The sequence below is a fragment of the Nelumbo lutea genome, chromosome 6 (assembly GCF_056320005.1).
Source record: "Nelumbo lutea isolate HS-2025 chromosome 6, American lotus-T2T, whole genome shotgun sequence".
Taxonomy (NCBI): Eukaryota; Viridiplantae; Streptophyta; class Magnoliopsida; order Proteales; family Nelumbonaceae; genus Nelumbo; species Nelumbo lutea.
Window position 1 is genome coordinate 43,011,824 of NC_142689.1, and position 5,704 is coordinate 43,017,527.

Sequence of the window (5,704 nt, forward strand, 5' to 3'; positions counted from 1 at the left end):
TCACTTCTTTTCTTTCAAAATAAACTAACAAAATGCTTTTAAAAAGAGAGAGAAGATGTTTTATATGGTCAAGTAAAACTTTCTCTCGTTCCATCCTGGATTCTCTACTGTTGTACGGGCCCTAAAGAGTAATCAAGGAAACCGTCTGGGGCTGGTTTTCAATGGACCAAGTTAGGACTATTGATTTGAGGGTTTTGAATACCTATAGACCTGGTCAACTATATGAATGAAAAGGGGTGGTCTCTTGAACACATATTAGGATTTTAACTAGAGGATCAGTGGATGGACTTGATTACAAGAGTTGCACATGTTTGATTGGCTCCAAGAATCAGATCTAATGATGTGACCAGTTCCCTGATGTTTCAGAAAATCAGCAAGCATGGGGATTTTTTGAAAGTTTATGTTGCTATGTCTTCAAGAAAATAGACTTAATAAGGAACAGTAAGTAAACCAGAATTTTCACAGCCTATTTTTATACACCATTCCAAGTTTCCTTTGCAGTGCAAAATATATTTAAGGTCAGGAGATTAATTCTTGGGCTAACACAATTTCCCAATCTCACTCTACTTTCCCTGTGGATGATCAAGCAGGTAAACTCCATTCATCTCACGGCCAATCCCAAGCACCTTCTTCGTTTCCAGATCCTGAAAAACACAACGGTCAGGAAAAAAGACTATTGAACAATTTTGGTTTTTTGTAATACTACTAACTAAAAGCAAGTTAGCACTAAACTTAGGAACATGCAAAACTGAGGTTAGGGAGATAACATCAAATAGTCTGATGTTTCCCTTGCTAGAAATCGGCACAAGGGAGCCATCAACAATATATACTTTGTCTCTCCTAGAGGTTAAGCAATATGTGGTAAACAAGATAGATAAACTGGTCATATGGTTTGAAGCACCTAAATCTATAACCTAGAATGGTCTAATGTTACATGGGGCTGAAGCATGACATGCTGTAGCTCTTGTACCTGTGTGAACAAAGGCTGAAGTAGAATAAGTAGATGTGGTACCTAAATGCTGAGATGTTTCAGTAATACCAGCTTTACTTTCTTGGTGTGCCAATGCAGCCTGGACAACAACTAAAGCATTTAAAGATGTAGTCTTTGTGCTGGAAGAAGATGCATTGTCCGTAGTAGTTGCCACATTAGCATTTTTTTTTTTATGAATAAAAAGAATGTCAAAATATTAATAAAATTTCCTGTTTCTAAATCTTATTAGCATTAGGTGAGGGTGCAGCTTCCAACAAGTGTCCCTAGTGTGTTAGGCTTTTTGCAATGATCACAAACAATGTCTCTTTTTGTCTTCCTTCTTAATTTCCCTATCCTTCTCTCCTCCAACCTTAGATTTCATTGCTGCCAAGGTTGCTTCTGTAGGCTAAAAAGATAGCATAATCTTTCTCCTACTCTTTTCACTGTGAACCAATGAGTAGGCTTGAGATAAGTCACACTCTCCCTAGTCAGAAGTTGTTATCTTGTAATGTCAAAATTTGAATTTAGACCAGCTAACAACTCAAGCAATCTATTTGTTTCAATTAGTTTTCTATATGTTGTTGCATCTCTCTGGCTCTCCCATTCAATAGTTTCCAAGTGATCAATTTCATACCAAAGAGATTTTAGAGTAGCAAAATACATGAAATTGAATTCTCCCCTTATTTGAGGTTGTTTACTTCAAACTTCAATTCATAAGCTCTAGCCACATTGAGGGGTTGGGAATAAGTCTTCATCATGCTGTTCCAAATCTCCTTGGTTGTTTTTGCCCAAAGGTGGTTTCGGCTGATGTGGGACTGCATAGAGTTGCATAGCCAAATCATCACCAAGTAATTCTCTTGAACCCATCTTGGATGATATGTATCCTCCTTGGCTGGTTTCTTTGTGTCTCCGGTCACATACCCTAATTTACCTCTACCTCCAATGGCCATCATTGTCGATTGGGCCCACTCCAAGTAATTTGTTCCATCAAACCTAACAGTGGTAATTTGGAATGAATTTCCGCTCATGTTACCAGTCCCAAAAAAACCTTCCCCTTGTGTTGTCACCTCACTTCCAACCTTTTCCATACTATGTAGATCACAAATAGGTCACAAAACTCCAAGAAGACTAAAGGAGACTAATTTTCTACTGAAACACTAAGTAAAATAGGGAAAAAAAATCCAAAAATTGATCTCAACAAAGAATAGGTGCCTAGAACTTCAGTCAAAATATCAAAGCCCTAGATCAATATCAATAAAGAAGAGATCTTGATTCCTCAAAAGTGATAGAAGGGTTTAATGCCAAGGAGAAAACAAGGTATTCTCAGATTTATTATGCCACTGCTAAAAAGAATTCTTGATAACTTATATCTAAGATCGAAATAACTTAAATGTTGTACCTTTCTTAGAAAAAAGAACTTTGATCGTCCACTTTGGTTTGAAACCCTAACCTTGGTCGAACCTGAACTCTTTCTCAGAAAAAGAATTCTGATTGTCCACTTTAGTTTAAAACCCTAACCTTGATCAAATCTGAACTCTAATTCTTCCTGGTCACCGGGTAATTCTCCAAGAACCTTTCACCTCCTTGGGCAGTCTTCAACACTCCAGTAACCTCCAAGAACCAGGCAACTGCTGCAGAAGTCTTGATCTAATGGATTCTCATGTAGCCAACCAGATCAGGCTTACATGAAAACCCTAGTTTTTCTCGCCAATTGCTCTGATACCAACTAGAATAAAAGCAAATAGATTTTTGTTCTATTGTAATTCAGAAAAGAAAAGAAAATAAAGGAATAACTAGGCTTCAAAGAGAAGGAGAAGAGAAGAGAAGAGAGAAGAAAGGGGTTCAGTTGATGGATTCTGCCGCTCCATAATTTTTTTATATAGATTAATCTCCTTATAAGAATAGGAATTATTCTAATTCTATTTATTAGAATAAAAATCATACTCTAATCCTATTTAGAGTAAGACTCAAACAAAAGCAGACAAGGCCAGCCGACCCAACTTAAAAAAGGATAAAAAATAACTAAGTGTGGGTATGGAACCACATACACTAGAACCTAAGTGTGGGTATGGAACCACACTTTCGAAGCTGCTAACTATCTCTACAAATACGTTACAATACTTTCTTATTTTCTGTTTTTTTTTTTTTTTATTATTATTATTTTTTGATCTTCTTGACTTCTTGCTATCAAACATTGAAATATCTACATCAATTCCTTTCATTATTCTTGAATTCAGATTTGCGCTGCTTTCAAATTAGCCTTTGATACAATTATATACGTACTCTCCCTCTATCTGTAAAACCCAAATTCTGAATTTAACATATACTCACAGAGGTTAAATTGCTTTGATTGTCTCGTTCATTTAGCTTATTTATTAAATTCATATAGCTTCTATTTACAACTTGGATTAGTCTCTCACTCTCTCTTACTATATTGAGCCCTTAGTTTTATTTATTTATTTTTCTTGAGTGTTTTCAGTGTCTAACTTTTAGATCCGTAAATGAAGGTAATGAAATACGGTGGTTGATGTAAAAGAATGAGGAGTGTAACAAAGTAAGAAGACATGTCAATGATTATTGAAACATAGATGGTTTTTGTCTGGTGAAGAGGCACAAAGGCGAGTTCGGCTTCGGTCAGTGTAATGACCGTTTGAACAGCCTTTACAAGTCTTGCATAGGGAATATCTCCATACTTATGTGCTTTCTTTCATGAAGATATTTCGAATGCAAGATTGGGAGAGGCTGTTCGAATGGTGTGGACATGGATTTGCATTGACTGAAGCCGGTCTCCACAAAGGCACAAATAATCTTGAAAATTAATTGCTGGTTTCTTGAATGCAAGGTTCAAAATATCAATACATAGGGTGATACGCCGGTAGGGCGTATTGAACTGTATTAGTACTGTTTTTATGTCCCCTGTAAGGGCATATCGGGATACGATACGTATCGGCCGATGTGAACTGATACGTGATAAAATTTTGATCCTTCCTTGAATGCTCTCCATTTGTTACTGAACTTTTATTTCTTTATAGCTTTCCCAAATTTCATTTTCAAATCTTCAAGGTCCCAAAATCTCAGTCGCAATTAATGATCTGACAGAGCTTCATTGCCGCCAACAATGAAGAAGACTTCTTGCCACCGGTATTGTTTCTTCTTTTTCTTATTAACACCATAACTGAAATGCTTTCATCAAAGGCTTTTCTGTCGCTGGCCGTGTTAACTTGTTAATTGATTTTTTCTTCCTCATCTCCTTCGACTCTCCTGCTTCAACAAAAGCCTTATCAAGGCACTAATTAGGAAAGTATTTCTTCTCCAACTGGTAAACCATCCATCCGGTAATGCTTCTCTTTCTCTCATGGAAACAAAAAGGCATGTAGAAGTTCTACGTCGGAAGTTCTACAACTTCCGGTAATGCTTCTCTTTCTCTTCTCTTTTGTGCAACGTCGGAAGTTCTACAACTTCCTGCTTCATATTTCTTCCGAGTCCGTCTCATACATCCACTTCCGGCAGTACTTCCTTTTGCATTTATCCATCCCTTCCAAATAAATCAGACTGCGCCTGGCTTGCCTCTGTCTCGGAGGCCCTCGATGAAAGCTTGCTGTCGACCCAACCTTCAAAATCACTTGCATGTTGAAAACATTTCAGATATGTTGAAAAGGGCAGCCGAACTTTTGGATGAATGCAAAGGAAACTCTTTGGGAAGTCTTTTTCTGAACTTGGACCAAACTCAGAGAACGTGTAGCAGCTGCACCACCAATGATTAATATCCGAGCTCCTGCTACAAGCTGGGAATGATAGAGCTACAATCGTTTAAAATATTTCTCTTTTTTTAGCATCACTTCAAATCCCTTTTCCATAAATTACTACTTTCTTTTAAAAAGTACTTGGCAAAATGTCGTTAGAGGTGGCAAGGGGATGAACTTCGCGAAACCCCACTAATTTCCATGGCATGAAAACAATATCTGGCTTGGTTCTGTTTCAAGGTAAAGGGCAATGAATAATGTCTTTTTTGAAGGGTAGTTTTGACATTTTAAAAAGTTTTAAGCTGCACATATCATCACGTGATATAGATAACTATTGACCGTTAACGATAAAGACTAAATTGACTGTTTTAAAGTCGGGAACTACTTAAGACAATCCCTAAAGTACAAGGTACTGATTAAAAATTTTCCCTATTTAATATTGTCATTTAATGCATTAGTTAGTTTGTCCCAGCAATACTAATTCAATTCAGGCATATCACTAAAGTACCAAAAAAATTTTGGTATGGGGGATTCGGGCATATCACTAAAGTACCAAAAAAATTTTGATATTGCAATGTTGTTTTTAAGGCATATTTTAGGAGTACAAATACAAATATATGGAGTGCCTTGTATTTTGTATTACTTGGTATACATTTTTACTAGAATACCAAAAAAAAAGAACACATTTTCACTTTATATTTGCATTTGTACTCTTTCCAAACTGAGCCTTATTCTGTTTTATTATACATGTGTCACTCTGCAAAACGGAATAACAAGAAAGAAATATCAGAAGGATATATCCTCTAAAAATGAATTTTACATGACCCAGTAAAAAAGAGTACAAAATATTGGTTTTCCCTAGCTAATGTTATTGATGCAAAGGCCCATTCTACATTTGAAGAAACATCTGTAATCATGTAACAACTTTGGAAAGTTGTAACAAGTGAAACTTTGATCACATTTCCACACCCCTCCTCCATTATTTCAGCAT

The 5,704-nt window shown here is 36.4% G+C and overlaps 1 long non-coding RNA gene across 1 annotated transcript; it reads right to left on the reverse strand.

Annotated features, from left to right (window-relative positions):
- Positions 1-394: 394 nt before the first annotated feature.
- On the reverse strand, positions 395-2,724 carry LOC148848773 (uncharacterized). The gene is made up of 2 exons (XR_016100774.1): positions 2,370-2,724; positions 395-644 (listed from the first exon to the last, which is right to left on the reverse strand). It is a non-coding gene; the product is annotated as an uncharacterized LOC148848773 (long non-coding RNA).
- Between the last annotated feature and the right edge of the window lie 2,980 nt (positions 2,725-5,704).